The following is a 16,708-nucleotide window of genomic DNA, read 5'->3' on the forward strand; positions in this document are numbered from 1 at the left end:
AGAGGATGTAGTCCTGCCAGTGGCTCCTCAGCCCCTGTGAGGCAGGGAAAGGAGCTCATTGTCAGGAAATCAAGGAAACTAGCCAACCCGCACAGAGCATCTGTGTGCTCTTTGGGGCTGGCTGTTCCTCCCTCCCTCCTGCCCCACTCTCCCTCTCCCTCCCCCCTATGTCCCACACTCTTGCCTCCTCCCCTCCCTCCTACCCCTCCCCTCCCTCCTGCCCCACTCTCTTGCCCCTCCCTCTCACACCACTCTCTTGCCCCCTGCCTCCCCCTCCCACCCCTCTCACTCACCCTCCTGCCCTCCCTCCCTCCCTCCCACTCTCTCTTGTCCTCTGTCCCCCTCCCACCCATCTCCCCTGCCCTCCCACCCCTCTCTCCTCCTCCTGCCCCAGTCTCTCCTGCCCTCCCTCCCCTCCCACCCCCTCTCCCCCTCCTGCCCCAGTCTCTCCTGCCAAAGTCTCTCCTGCCCTCCCTCCCCTCCCCCTGCTCTTCTCTCCTGCCCCACTCTCCTCCCTGCTCCAACCTCTCCTGCCCTCCCTTCTGCCCTCCTCCCTCCTCATCCTACCCTCCCTCCTGCCCTTCCCCTCTCCCCCCTGCCCCACCCTCTCCTGCCCTCCATCCCTCTCCCCCCTGCTCCCCTCTCCTGCCCTCCCCCTCTCCCCCTGCCCCTCTCCCCCTGCCCCACCCTCTCCTGCCCTCCCCCTTCTTTCTGGATTGCCTGTAGGAGTTGGCGATAGAGGGCACTGCTTTGCAGTGGTTTTGCTCCTGCCATTCCAGATGGTGGAGCTTGGTGGTGGTTGCTCTTTGAAATGGGAAGTATTGTATGGAGCCCCTCAGGGCTTCATTCTGTCACCTATGCTTTCTAACATCTACATGAAACTGCTGGGTGAGGTCTTCAGGAGATTTGATGCAGGGTGTTATCAGTATGCTGATGACACCCAAATCTATTTCTCCTTATCAGTCGTCATCATCATCATCATCATCATCATCATCATCAGGAAATGGCATTAACTCCCTAAATGGGTAACTATGGGCAGTAATGGGGTGGGTGAGAGATAACAAATTGAAGCTGAATCCAAGCAAGATGGAGGTGCTCATTGTGGGGGATTGGAATCTGAGAGATGAGTTAGATCTTCCTGTGCTGGATGGGGTTACCCTCCCCTAGAAAGGACAGGTATGCAGCTTGGGAGTGCTCTTGGATCCAGGCCTCATCCTGGTATCTCAGGCGGAGGCTATGGCCAGGAGTGCTGTCCATCAACTTGGGCTGATTCGACAGCTGCGTCCATTCCTTGAAGAGAATGATCTCAAAACAGTGATGTACCTAGTGTAAGGCCCAATCCGGTCAATTTTATATTGAATTAGCACATAGATAGGTTAGCCATATTGTATTAGATAGATGCTTAACTTGAGTCTGTTTGCTCGACACAGTTTAGGCCTTGATCTTGGCATGAACCCGTGAGTGAACGCCAAGTTCCCCTGTTCCAGCAAATTTTCCATGCTGTCAAGAGCAGCCCCCATCTAGAGCTTCTGTCTAAAACTGGAGAAAATCGGCCTGTCGGCTCGGGCACACTTCCTCATTTTTCAGTACCTCAGATCGAAAGTACGCCAAGGCTCGGTGTTCCATTTGAAGGGGGGTCACTTGGCCCACGCCTTGTTCCTTTTCCACATCTCCCCTAGACAATGATATTAAATGTCAAATGGAACAGGTTAGCCGAGGGTCATGAATGGTCAAGACCCCTTCTTCGTCCAATCACTATTAGATGCGTAGGTGGGAAAGGAGAGGATACTTAAAACCCTAATTTGAGGATAGAAAAAAGGGGCTCTCTCCCTCAGGGAGGGTGGCTCAGGCACGGCACACAGGAGGAGGAAAGGAGGAAGTTGATCCGATCAATCAATTTGATGGCACCAAGCATCTAGCAAAAAGAGGAACAAGTCGAGGTTCCCTTGGGGTATAGTATATTGTGACCGCAAGGGTCTGGCGGATCTGTCAGTGTCTCTAGGCTGTTAGTTTTGTGACTGCTTTGTGTGAGAGAAGTAATTTTACTGCATGCTGTATGCTGTGATTCATCTGAATATTGGTAAGAAAATAAATCTGTTTTGATTAAATATAATCTCTTCACTTCTCCTTGTGTCTTCTTGGGTCTTGGGATTCTTGGCAGCCAGTACCATCAGAAAGGACCCATGTCTATGAATGTGGGGATTTTTGGAGCCCTCATTTATTCCTGGTTGCAGGAGTTTTGGGGGAGTCAAAAATCTCTTACACTCGTACGAAAAATTCAGTTAGTTCAAAATGCGGCAGCCAGACTGGTCTCTGGGGTAACCTGGAGAGACCAGATTATGCCTGTTTTTAAAGAGTTGCACTGGTTGCTGATATGTTTCCGGGCAAAATACAAAGTGCCAGTTATTACCTTTAAAGCCCTGAAGGGCTTGGGTCTGGGTTACATTAGAGAGTGCTTTCTTCTGCATGATCCCTATCTCACGATGAGGTCATCTGGAAAGTTCCATCTCCTGTTGCCACCGGTACGTCTGGTGGCGACTCAGAACCGGGCCTTCTCTGCAGCTGCTCCTGGCCTATGGAATGCACTCCCAGCAGATAGCCACAATTTAGGCTCGCTGTTGGCCTTTAAGAGGGCCCTGCAAACTTGTTTGGCCTGGTCTTCCAAGGTCTTTAAATTGTTTGGGCGTGTTTTAATTGATTTTAAATGCTTTTGAATTGTTTTTATATTGTTTTAAGTACTGTGTTTTAGATGGTGTTTTATGTCTTTTTAAATTGGTTGTGCACCACCCAGAGCCTTTGGATGGGGTGGTCTATAAATGTAGTGTATAATACAAAATTAAAAAAGCATTGATCCAGTTTTCTCCATGTGCAGATTCTTTGCTGTTTAAGAAGATATGATTGATCAGAAAAGCTCTTTCCACATTCCAGACATTTATATGGCTTTTCTGTGTGTACACATTGATTGATAATTAAAATAATTAAAATTTTCACATTCCATGCATTTATACTGCCTCTTGTGTGCATTCTCCAATGGGCATTAAAGTCTGGTGTGCGATTCAAGCTTTTCTCACACACTGGGTAGACACTCCTTTTCATTCCTATTTGTTTTGCTTGCTGAACTGGAATTTCATGAAAGTTGTCCCCCTGGCAAGCCATGGATTTCCCCCTTCACATCTCTGGTTTCCTTCTGGCTTTTGGAGTTTCTCTTGATTGCTGAATTGCCTTCCACCTTTTGAAGCTGGTTTCTGTCTGACGATATTGCGTGCAATCTGTTATCATTCTTGCTGTCCCACCCACTGGTTGCCAGAGAAGCTACATTCCCCCAATTCTCCTCTCTGTGCAGGACTTCTTGGCCTGCTTTTAGCAAAGCTGGGTCCACCTCAGTGAAATGCAAAACCATCTACTTCAAGGGTATTGGATCCTGAGCTGGCTGCACAGCAGCTGTTTTTGTGCACCTCCAAAGAAGAGATGTCATTCCATTACCCAGTGAGGTCTGGTCTGCTGAGAATGAAGAGACCCCAGATTTTGATTCCAATTTTAAAAGGCCTGCTGCACAGGAGCAATGGTATCCTTTTAAACATTATTCTAATGACTTCCATCTGCTGGACTTTGAAAAAATGGAACAGGAGTCATTCCATGAAACTGATTGGCATACGATTTAGGACAGACAAAAGGACTTACAGGTGAACCCCATTATCCACAGATAGCGGCGTATTGCGGCAATGGGAATCCGGGGCTTAGGTTCCTGGAGGCTGGGGAAAGGGCAAAAATGGCAGGAAATGAGGGGAAATAGCAAAAGTAAGTGCCCTAGTCTCCAGCCTTCCAGGAAAACCGCCACCCCCACCCTCCGCTAGTCCCAAATTGGCCATTTGTCTTCTTTTTTAAAAAGAGCCACAAAATGGCTCCTACTCCCAAAATGGCAGCCGGAAATGACTTTGGGGATCATTTCCAGCCACCCTGGACATGCAAAATAAACCCGTTCTTCACCTTTTTTCCCTGCGTAAGCCGAGGTCGGCTGTCAATGACTTGACAGCAGAGACACGAAAGCATGGGTGTTGGATCTGCAGATAGAGAGGTTTCCCTGTATTCATGCACACAGCAGCACTTAATCAGTCTTTGGAATTTGCTGCCACAAGGTGTATTGATGGTCTCTAGTTTAGATGGCGTTAAAACAGGATTAGACAAATTCATGGAGGACACATCTATCCGTGGATATTGGTCTTGAAGGCATACCTCCCTTCTTCCACTGTTTCTCCCCACAACTGCCATTCAGCACCCTACTGAGCCTAGAGATAGCATATAGCCTCTCCCTCCTGCTTGTAGACTTCTGGTTGGTCATGGTGGGCAACAGGATGCTGGGCTAGATAGCAGGGCCAAATAAATCAGCACTGATTTGATTTGGGGATCACCTTGGTGCTTCAGATGTGTTCTCAATTCAGTTTGATGCTTCAGGGGAGCAATCCAATTTACTTTGGCCCTGTTTGATGGAATCACTTCAACTCGAGCCTAAGCTTTGGCCTGCCTCCCTTCGCCCTCACTACTCCCCAAAGCCCTGCACATTCCACAGGACTTCTTTCATCCTATGCTTGCTACGTGGCGTCTTCTTTCAGTCTTGAATGAATACCAAAACAGACCACCTCTTCAGAGCTTGGAGCAACATGTATGGGCTTCTCAGATGATCCAGGTACTAATCAGGACCCAAGCAGAAGAATTGGTGCAGCGTCGTGGTTCCAACCACAAGCTAAAAACCCTTGGCTGCAGTGTTCCCTCTAAGAGAGATTTCCAGATGTTGACAGCTCCCAGAATCCTCAGCTGCAATGGCTTTTGCTTGGGGATTCTGGGAGTTGTAGTCAACAACATCTGGGAATCCCTCTTCTAGGGAACACTGCTTGGTTCCAATCTCCACTCAGTCATGAAGCAGACCTTTGGCAGCCCATTGTCCACTAGCCATGGCTCCCCCAACTGGCAATATACTAAACTATCTTACAGGGCTATTGTAGGTATACAACATTAGATGGATAAGATGGGCAAATGTTTTTACTTTTATTCCCCCACCCCCACCTCCGGCTTTCCTCCAAGGATCCCAGAGCAGAGTACATGTTATGTCTGTCCTCACAACGAGCCTGGAAGGTACACCCACTGAATTTCACAGCTGCACAGGAATTTAAACTTTGTCTCCCTATTCCTAGTCCAAAACCCTAAGACCTACACCACACTGGCTCTCAACACTGAAAAATATGCACAATATCACATCTGAAGGTGCCTCCGTACTTTTATGGGCCTGGAGAGAGTGCAGAATTGGAGACACTGAAGTCTGAAGCTACCTCGCACATGAAAATGTGTGCTCTACCACCCAACTAACTTTCAAGAGCTTCTTCACTAATTGTGGTATTAAATTTAGGCTTACAGGTACGAATGTCATTATGTGCACTTGCTCTGGAGTAAGTTATTAGTCAGTAGTAATTGCCATAGAGACAAAACCATCTCCACTAATGGTGGAATGAAATGAGTGAGTGGATGTGTTTTTCCTTTCCACCTATTGAAGGCACTCTCCAGACTAGAGCCATAAATGCTCCCTGATGGCAGACACACCATCTATGGAAACCATGTGCTATTTTATACCAATAGACCTTGCCCATTCTGGTCTTCCGTTTTTGAAAGAGAGAATTGTTACAGAAAGCGGCAAGTAATTCTCAGGGAAGCTTTAGAGGGGATTTTGCTGCACTCTGATTTATCCAGAGAATCCAGTATAATTGTAGAAGCAGCAGCAGGCAAAGGTAGAGCCCTAGTTAGGTTAAATAGATGAGATTATGAGAGAGATTGTCACGGTCTGGTCTCAACCAGCCCCATGATCTGGCCAGCTTTACTGCTGCTGACCCCAAGTGGAATTCCTTATGTTTCCTGGCTGTCTCCACTTGGCAGCCCATCAGCCTTCCGTCTCTCACTCAATCTAGGCAGGGTGGTGTGGCATTTAAGCCTGGGGTGGAGAACACAGACAGAGACGACACCAGAATTTAATCAAGAGGTGAAATCTTTACTTGAGAGGGGAAAATACCAATTTGAACGTAGCTTTTGCAATGTTTAACAACCATAAGAGCAAAGAAGAAGAAGAAGAAGAAAATGAGATAAGCCCATCCAGCAATTATCGGACACTCCACGCTGGCCCTAAGAGGCACCTCACCAGCAGCTCTTCGTCAGCCCACTTGGCTTCCCTGCAAGCCTGGCTCTCTCTCTCTCTGCTCAGCGCTGCCTTGTCTGGTTCTGCTGCTATCTGTTCCTCCAGCTGCTCCAAGAGCAATCCAGCTCCTCTGTGTGATCTTCAGCTCTTCTTTGCGATTCAGCTCCTCCAACTGCTCTCCTGCTCACTAAACTGTTCCAACCTCCCCTTTGAATCCCTGGAACTCTGCCCACCTCCTGAGGGCGCTTTCTAGATTAAACCCTAAAACAATGTCTGATCTGTTCAGTGTGCTTCCATACTTCCTGTGTTGTGACACCGCAATCCCTGCATAATTTCAGAGTGTAATCTGGAAAGCGCCCTGGATTAGCCAATCAGGGCAAACACAAACCAGAACTTAGGGGGGGTGGGGCAGGGATGAACACCAGCCAGAAAAACAACCCTGGGGTAGGGAAAAGGTCAAGGATTCATCTACTCCAGCAACGCAAGTGGGGAATGGACAGCCATTTTAAATATAAATCAAAATAAAGACCAAGCAAACCTACAACATGGAGTTTTAGGCCCCATTCTCCACAGAAGTCAAGGAGGATATTGTGGGGACTGAGTCAAATGCTTTGCAGAAATCAAGGCACACTTTGTCCACAGCATCCCTGTCCTCTACCAAAGTAGTAACTCTGTTAAAAGAGGAGGAGAGATTACTCCAGTGTGACAAATTCATGCTAGCACCTACTAAACACCAGATTCTCTTTTTGCTGTGCTCACAGACAGACTGCTGACAATACTTGAAACATTCAGCAAAATCACTGAGTAACCTTTTCCTGGATTGTATCACTTCAAGCTGCAGATGTGTGATTTGTGCATCCCTCCCCACAGAAGATCCCTGCACATCGAAAAATAGCTCTGAAGGGAAAGGGTTAGACTGAACCAAGAGTGCACATCACCCTTGACCAATTGAGCAGTTTCCCCTGCATTTTATCACACCACCTGCCAACTCCTGGCAACCATAGAGCCATGTGGTTGTCTTTGGTAGAATTGGGAAGGGGTTGACCATTGCCATCTCCCGGCAGTATGAGATGATGCCTTTCAGCATCTTCCTATATCGCTGCTGCCCGATATCGGTGTTTCCCATAGACTGGGAAATAGCGGGGATTTGAACCAGCAGCCTCTTGCTCCCTAGGCAAGTTTCTTCCCCACTGTGCCTCTAATAGCCCATACCTATCCACAAAATAAAATTAATGAGGTGCTCCTTAAGATTTTTCTCTGTTTGCACCCCTGAGTTGAACACTTGTTCCCAACATGCTATTTTTTTTAAAAAAAACTATTATGAGGGAGAGCATTTAAAAACCCTACCTTCCACTTGCAGCCTGAAGTGATACAGTCTATGCAGAGCTTTGCCACTTGATTGTGTGAGTATGAACCAGACTCCCATTTGTGGAGTTGGAGGAGCAGAAGACCTGGCTAGAGCAGAAGGAGCAACTCATGCTTCTCCTGAATTTCGGATTCTGCCTCTTTGTAAAGCTTGCCTTTGTGGATCTATAGCTCACACTCAATGCTACTTGAGACTGTCTTGCAAGCGTTCTGCCATGAAGTCCCTTTGCACCCACACCCAGAAATAAATGACAGCACACAGGAAATGGGTTGAAACTAGGGCCATCACTTTATTGACTCATTTTAGCAGAGAACTAGAGTGTAGCTGGGGGAAATCGCACCTGCCACCAATGGGGTGGGGCACTACATCCCCTCCTCGGACCTGCCATGGTGACCAAGGGGCTACACTATTTAGCGGCACCACTCCTAACATCCGCCCGATCAGAAATCCCTTCCAGTGCAACAGTGCAGAGTAGGCAAAAAACCAGCCACCTCCAGGCCAATCCGGGTGGATGGGGAAAATTCCTACTCGGCCCCAAATGGCGACCGGCTAATCCCACACTGTCACCTGAGGGGGGTGAGTGGATGCCGAGGTGTCCCTGCAGAAGGCCAAGAGAGGGCGGGGATCGCTTTCACTAGCGCACCCTCTGCCCCCCTGCTTGGCCTTACAGAATGGTTCACTGTGGGGTCCAGCCTTGTTTCTTGCACCCTGCCAGGACTGGACGTGACATTTGCACCCCGCACTGGATGCAGAGCCAGGGGAAGGGGTGGGGTGGGGACCCAGACTCGGAATCAAGAGATGGGACAGAGGGAACGGGTGCAAACCTGGGCTGCAACTTCAGTAACTAGTTTGAAGGGAGCTCTGTAAACTAAGGTGTGGATTCCACTCCTGGGGTGAAGTCGTTTCCCGGGAAACTATGCCCCCTCTTTGCAAAAGCCTCATGACCTTGAGTGTACACGAGGCTTTTGCAAACCTAGTCAAAAAGGGAATGGGCATCTGTTGTGGGGTTGCTCTCCTCAGCCTCTTCCTGCCTTCTCTAGGGCCCACCATTCCGCTCAGCCACCGGAGAGATTTGTCATTGTGTCAATGCATATTTATCCGGCCGAGGCAACCCTCAGCACTCGCGTTGATAACAGTGCATCAGAAGCAGGATGGGATCCTTTGTTAGATGTTGAAAGGGAAGCTCTTCTTTGCTGGTATAGCCGAGAGAGAAGAAAAAGGAAACAAGTGTGAGCTACTTAAGTGGTGTTTTCTTCATGACCCTCTGTTTCAACTGCCTGGTTTTCATGTTGATTTGTTTATCCGCCCCCCCCCCCCCCGCACAAGCCATTGCTCAAAACGTGATGGTTCTCTTCATAAGAAGATCTGGATTTACATCAGGGGACTGTATTTGTTATTGCAGGTGTGGCCAGCCTGAGGTTTTCTAGCTGTTGTTGAACTCCCATCAACTCATGCCACAATACAAGGTGGCTGGGGGTGATTGGAGGACAGCTTCTATCATCCCCAGCCAAGCTTTATGGCAGGGGGTGATGGGAGCTGTAGTCCTGAACAAGAGAAGCTGGGGATGATGGGAGTTGTAATCCAACAAGAGCTGGGGAGCGTCGGGCAATCTCTAGCCTCTCGGCATCCTCTGTGCCATTTCTCTTGCTTTTGGATGTCTGTTCTGTAGAGAATCAGTTGCCCCACAAAACCACACATTTATTTTATTTAGCATATTTAGCATGAGGGCTCAAGTGGCAGCTACAGCAAACAAGCAGCAGAAACATGAAACATGTGGAAAGAGACTACTACGGAAACATCTGTCAAGCTGGTCCAAGAGAAATCAAAGGGCAGCAGAGGGATCCAATCGGCTGTACAAAATTTTAAAGATACCATTTAAGAGAGAGGCAATTTAAAAGTACAAAAATTTCACATACAAAACTTCTGGGGGGACATTGCCCAAATAAAGTTGAAGGGCCCCGAATATAGTTCCAGGGGAAACAAGAAAAGGGAACCAAGGACAGAAACAAGAATTGAAATAAAATAAGACAAAATGAGAAAGGAAATAATACTTGGTACAACCTTGGTTCATTAGTTAGCGAAGTCCTGTCCCACTCCTGAGAAAACAACTGGAAAAGCCTTGTGGGGTCCGGCAAGAGGAAGGAACGCCAAGCCTTGTGGGGTCCGGCAAGAGGAAGGAACGCCAAGCCTTGTGGGGTCCGGCAAGAGGAAGGAACGCCAAGCCTTGTGGGGTCCGGCAAGAGGAAGGAACGCCAAGCCTTGTGGGGTCCGGCAGGAGGGGGGAACGCCAAGCCTTGTGGGGTCCGGCAGGAGGGGGGAACGCCAAGCCTTGTGGGGTCCGGCAGGAGGGGGGAACGCCAAGCCTTGTGGGGTCCGGCAGGAGGGGGGAACGCCAAGCCTTGTGGGGTCCGGCAGGAGGGGGGAACGCCAAGCCTTGTGGGGTCCGGCAGGAGGGGGGAACGCCAAGCCTTGTGGGGTCCGGCAGGAGGGGGGAACGCCAAGCCTTGTGGGGTCCGGCAGGAGGGGGGAACGCCAAGCCTTGTGGGGTCCGGCAGGAGGGGGGAACGCCAAGCCTTGTGGGGTCCGGCAGGAGGGGGGAACGCCAAGCCTTGTGGGGTCCGGCAGGAGGGGGGAACGCCAAGCCTTGTGGGGTCCGGCAGGAGGGGGGAACGCCAAGCCTTGTGGGGTCCGGCAGGAGGGGGGAACGCCAAGCCTTGTGGGGTCCGGCAGGAGGGGGGAACGCCAAGCCTTGTGGGGTCCGGCAGGAGGGGGGAACGCCAAGCCTTGTGGGGTCCGGCAGGAGGGGGGAACGCCAAGCCTTGTGGGGTCCGGCAGGAGGGGGGAACGCCAAGCCTTGTGGGGTCCGGCAGGAGGGGGGAACGCCAAGCCTTGTGGGGTCCGGCAGGAGGGGGGAACGCCAAGCCTTGTGGGGTCCGGCAGGAGGGGGGAACGCCAAGCCTTGTGGGGTCCGGCAGGAGGGGGGAACGCCAAGCCTTGTGGGGTCCGGCAGGAGGGGGGAACGCCAAGCCTTGTGGGGTCCGGCAGGAGGGGGGAACGCCAAGCCTTGTGGGGTCCGGCAGGAGGGGGGAACGCCAAGCCTTGTGGGGTCCGGCAGGAGGGGGGAACGCCAAGCCTTGTGGGGTCCGGCAGGAGGGGGGAACGCCAAGCCTTGTGGGGTCCGGCAGGAGGGGGGAACGCCAAGCCTTGTGGGGTCCGGCAGGAGGGGGGAACGCCAAGCCTTGTGGGGTCCGGCAGGAGGGGGGAACGCCAAGCCTTGTGGGGTCCGGCAGGAGGGGGGAACGCCAAGCCTTGTGGGGTCCGGCAGGAGGGGGGAACGCCAAGCCTTGTGGGGTCCGGCAGGAGGGGGGAACGCCAAGCCTTGTGGGGTCCGGCAGGAGGGGGGAACGCCAAGCCTTGTGGGGTCCGGCAGGAGGGGGGAACGCCAAGCCTTGTGGGGTCCGGCAGGAGGAAGGAACAAACGGGCGAATGGCCCTCCAGGAATGGGTGGCAGTTTAATATATGTTAAACATTTACTTACCTAAAACAGCAGGATTCTGAATTTATGTCATGAACCTGAATTTTAACATCAAGTCATTTGGGAGGCAGGAGGAAAGAACCAACGGGCAGCCGGCCCTCCAGGAATGGATGGCAGTTTAATATATGTTAAACATTTACTTACCTAAAACAGCAGGATTCTGAATTTACGTCGTGACCCTGGGTTTTAACATCAAATCATTTGGGGTAATAGCATCTTAAATTCAGATCAATGTGTTACTTTAATGGCCTTCCCTTATTCGCCCTTAGTTTCAACCTTCCTATTTTCATGTTGATTTCTTTATCCAGCCCCCTTATACAAGCTGTTGCCCAAACCCTGATGCTTTCTTTCACGATGCTTTTCACCATGGATTTGCATCAGGGGACTATATTTGTTATCACTGTGTTGGATTACAACTCCCACCATACTAAAACTTCTACCATCCCCAGCCACCTGTTTTGATGGGGGTGATCATCTGTAGTCTCAACACAGCAGCTGGGGATGATGCTAATTCTAGTCCAACAGCAGCTGCTGAGCTACAGGTGGGTCATCCCTAGCTTCTTGGCTAATTGCTGTGAATAGCTATCCCTCCCCACCCCTCTAGTGCTTCAAGTGGCAGCTATTGCAAGGATTCAGAAGCAAGATGAAAGTGTAATGTCTGTGCAAGCAGATCTCTATGGAAATATCTCTTGAGCACGTCTTGGGAGAAACCAAGAGGTAGTAGAGGGATCCGATGGGCTGTACACAACCCTGCGTTGTTTTAACCAAGAGTCTTTTCAATATGAAATATATAAATATTTTTAAAATAAAGCATAAGCATCAACTTTAAAATATTTGTAACTTCTAATATAACTTCTGTGTAATCTAACTTCTGACTTTTCAGGGCTCTTACAAGGACCCTTCCATTCCAAACATGCATGATTCCCTTTTGATCAACAAGACATGCAATACTCCTGCAAGGTTTTGTAGCTGAGGATGATGGGAATTCTAGTCCCAAAACATCTGGGGACCCAATTTTAAGAACCCTTGGCTTCTGGAATTTATATCTGCCCTTACTGCCGGGACCTCCAAATATGCAATTCTTCTATCCTCACAATAGTCCTGTAAAGTAGGTCAGGCTGAAGAGAATGACTGGAAATAGAAGTTGGACTACAACTCCCATCATACCTGACTGTTAAGAACCTAACAGCCCTGCTGGATCAGACCCAAGGCCTATCTAATCCAGCATGCTGTTTCCCCATAGGGGCTCACTGGATGCCTCTGGGAAGCCAACAGACAAGAGATTCTCAAACTTGGTCCCAGATGTTGTTGGGCTGCAACTCCCATCAAGGGAAGGGATTCAATCAGAAAAATAAATCCATGCATCACTGGTCCCTCTTTACCAATTATTGACATTAAAAAAGTGTTCACAAGTATATGTGCGAGTGTACCTCTATACTATCTATATCTGTACTTGGGATGGTTGTGTGTGCCTCTGCAGACATCTCTCCCGTGGGAAATTATTCTCAAGGCTTAGCTTAAATCTGCTTCCTCATAACTGCAGTCAACTTGGGGGGCAAATAGAATCAGTCTGGGTGTCGGGGGGGGCGGGACTTGCAGATCCCTTGCAGACTCAATGTGACGATCACAGCAGAATCTTTGCATTTTAGAGTGGGAAGGCTCCTTGGAGATCATCGTTATCTGGCTTCTGTCTGAAAACCATCAGCAAAGAGGAGCCCAGGACTCCATGAGGTGACCTTGGCAACCCTTCTCCCATTTGGGAAAGCATTCCTACTGCCTAGCCTAAACCTGCATTCTCGTATTGGCAGCGTTCAGTGCTGCGCTCAGTAGCAACAGAGAGGAAGTACGCTCCTTTTTCAACACCTTTGATATCTGTGGACTGCTGTCTTTTCCTATGTAGCTCTCTGACAGTCTGGCCTCTGGAGGTGGTAGGAGTCAGACTTACCTCTCCATCTTCTGGGAAGACAAATTCAAGAGGTTCTTCAACACTGTGAAATAGAGAAAGATTTTTTATGCTTTGCTAATCTCTTAGGAGCTACTCAATGGCACAGCAGGGAAATGACATGACTGCCAGAGGTTGCTGGTTCAAATCCCTGGTGGTATGTTTCCCAGACTATGGGGAACACCTATATGGGGCAGCAGCAGGAAGGTGCTGAAAGGCATCATCTCGTACTGCATGGGAGATGGTAATGGTAAACCACTCCTGGTCACTAGGAGTCGATACCGACTCGACGGCACAGTCTACCTTTACCTTTGATCTCTTAGGATTTGCTACAATCTCCATATACACAGAGGAGTGCTAGACAAGGCAGGGGAGTTTTATGAAAGCAAGTAGTTTTAAGAAAATAAAGTTTAGCAATTAGCTACTTAACTTGACTCAATTAGCAGCTACCCCAGCTAACTGAGCAAAGAGACACCTTTTTAAGTGCTGATGCTCTGATATTTATATACCGATGGCATTTGTAAGGTAAAGTGTGCCGTCAAGTCAGTTTTGACTCCTGGCGCCCACAGAGCCCTGTGGTTTTCTTTGGGTTGACCACTGCAGGGGGCAAGCAACAGGTCCCATCCAACCCCAGCACAGCATCCCTCCAGTGGCTGTTGCTGGCTTCTGTCTTAGGGTTCTTTTTCGATTGTGAGCCCTTTGGGACAGGGATCCATCTTTATTTTTATTTCTCTGTGTAAATCGCTTGGGGAACTTCTGTTGAAAAGCAGTATATGAATATCCATTGTCATTTGGTGAGGCTTGATGTTTAGCAAATTTGAGACGGCTTTTGTATGTTTTCTTTATCTGAAAAATAGATTGGTGGGAGTGTTCTGAGCCCGATCTATACTGTCTGTAAATACTCTTCAATTGTTTACTTAGTGTCCTACAGCATGAGTCAAACCAATGATTAGTTGCTCTCTTACAATGAGCATATGAAGACTGTAACTTGCTCAGACATGAGAACTTTTGTATAAGAGCATCTTCTCATACTCTGGATATCAATCAGGCTGCACTCTAACGAGCAGTGGAAAAACCTGAATTGCGTGTGAACTGCTCCCCAATAACTTGTAGGGACTTCAGGATAAATCTGGCCAACATGTGAATGCAGCACCTCCATTCCAGAGGAGGTGTGTGTTAAAGGGCTTTAAAAGCCTCATGTGAAAAACCTCCTGGAATCAAACTTGACTGAATTTGTTCAAGAATTCTGAGAAAACAAACATAGGCTCACCCTGCATGGTTGAAAGTCTCCTTTGCTAATCTGCAGCGAGGAGGCCATTTTAATAATTAGTGTTTCTGGTGTGTTCTAGGCATTAAAAGTAGCACAAATATATAGTACTCAATGTCTATCACTATATACTGTGAAGTGTGCGTGTGTGTATTCAGTGAAATGTATTTCCAGGCAGCATACTTATTTTGAAATATCAGACTTAATCCTTGGGGGCCTGGGATGTGTGGAGGCCCTGGACTTTGAGGGGCTGGGGGCCCATTTTAAAATCTCATCTCTGGGCCCATTCCAACCTTGCTATGCCCCTGGTGGTCACTACACAAAACTTTCTGCACAACACCTGCACAGAAGAAACTTCCATGTAGAAAATGTGTCTCTTGTAAATTGACCCTGAATTTTCCATCCATGACTGGGATATCTGAGAGTTAGAGTCAATAATAAAAGAACAGCACACTGCTTGTGACAGGAAGGGGCAAATGACAATGATTTCTTAGTCTGGCAGGGGCTGGTTTTGGCCCTGCCAGAACTTGGCTGTCTGCTCCTGTTGCAAATGCAAATTCCTCTGTCTCGTGTGGCAAACTAATGTATCCTCCTCCCTCCTGGTGCCAAAGTAAGCACTAGTGTGGTGAATGCACATATACCCCATCATGAGCCAACAGTCATCACAAGACAAAGGCTGGCAGGAATCATTCACTGGTTTATAGACACCCCACCACCACCACCAACACCTTCTTCTTCCCCTATTTTGCTAGTGGCTATTTGGGCAGGTGATCCTCTAGGACAAAGTCACGGTTTTGTTTTTTGTTTTTTTAAAGCATGAGATGAGACCGAAAATGAAACTTGGAATCCTCACATAACTCCTGACTGCTGTTCTAAGTCTTTTACAGAGATGGCTCATGTTTTCAGGTTTTGATCAACAACCATGTCTAGATGGTACAGTGTTCTACTCTAGATGGTACAGTGTTCCTTTTAACAGGCATTTCCAGATATTGTTGACTACAAGTCCCATCATCCCTGTTTGGACAGGAGTGCAATTTCAGTGCTTGCCCTAGGCACTATTTCCCCTAGATATGCCCCTAGTTCTAGGCCCCTGATTGTCTTGGTTGCCCTCTTCTGCACCTTTTCCAGTTCGACAATGTCCTTCTTAAAAGACGGTGACCAGAACTGTGCGCAGTACTCCAAATCTGGCCACACCATAGATTTGTATAAGGGCATTATAATACTAACATTTTTATTTTCCGTCCCCTTCCTTATGGTCCCTAGCACAGAATTGGCCTTTTTTCACAGCTGTCGCACACTGAGGACACTTTCAATGAGCTGTCCACCATGACCTCAAGCTCTCTCTCCTGGTCAGCCACTGACAGCTCAGACCCCATCAGTGTATATGTCAAGTTGGGGTTTTTAAAATACCAATATGCATCACTTTACATTTGCTTACATTGAACCACATTTGACATTTTGTCGCCCACTCACCCAGTTTGGAGAGATCCTTTTGGAGCTCTTCACAATCTGTTTTGCATTTCACTACACTAAATAGTTGAGTGTCATCTGAAAATTTGGCCACTTAGCTGCTTACCCCAATTTCTAAATCATTTATGAACAAGTTGAATAACACTGGTCCCAGTACAGATCTCTGGGGGACCCCACTTCACACTTCCCTCCATTGTGAAAACTGCCCATTTATTCCTGCCTTCTGTTACCAGACCACATATGAACCTGTTCTCATTCAGCAAGGCCTATTCTTCTATTTGTTTAACAATTTTGTCCTTAAGTATGCTTTCCATCAATTTACCTGGCACAGAAGTTAAGCTAAGCAGCCTGTAGTTTCAGAGCCTGATTGTAGGGAGAAATTATGTATTTTTGCTAGGACCAAAGACTCTCTTTATACCTTGAATCTCAAGACAGGATAAATACTCAATGGGTGGGGTGTATTTGAACATAGAAGGACTGTATTTCAGGATCTCTATGGAACTCCTAATGCCCTCTCCTCCCTCCAATAAAGCAAGCCACAAAGGGAGGGGCTGATTTGGATGACGTTTGTAGTGTGCAGGAGGGGTATAATGCTTCCCCTCAAATCCATAGCCCTAATGCTAATTGCTACCAGAATTTGTTAGCTGTTGAAGGGGAAATGCCCATAAGCTTTCCTTTCCGTGATGAATACTGAGATCTAAGCTGGTAATTGGCACAAGAGCAGAAGACTGGATCCCCATCCCTCTGCACCCTGGCCCCTATCCATATCCACACATCCTGCAGCTACAGAGAGGTGGGCTGGTCATGTGGTAGCAAGCATGACTTGTCCCCTTAGCTAAGCAGGGTCCACCCTAGTTGCATATGAATGGGAGACTTGATGTGTGAGCACTGCAAGATATTCCCCTCAGGGGATGAAGCTGCTCTGGGAAGAGCAGAAGGTTTCAAGTTCC

The sequence above is a fragment of the Hemicordylus capensis genome, chromosome 2 (assembly GCF_027244095.1).
Source record: "Hemicordylus capensis ecotype Gifberg chromosome 2, rHemCap1.1.pri, whole genome shotgun sequence".
Classification (NCBI taxonomy): Eukaryota; Metazoa; Chordata; class Lepidosauria; order Squamata; family Cordylidae; genus Hemicordylus; species Hemicordylus capensis.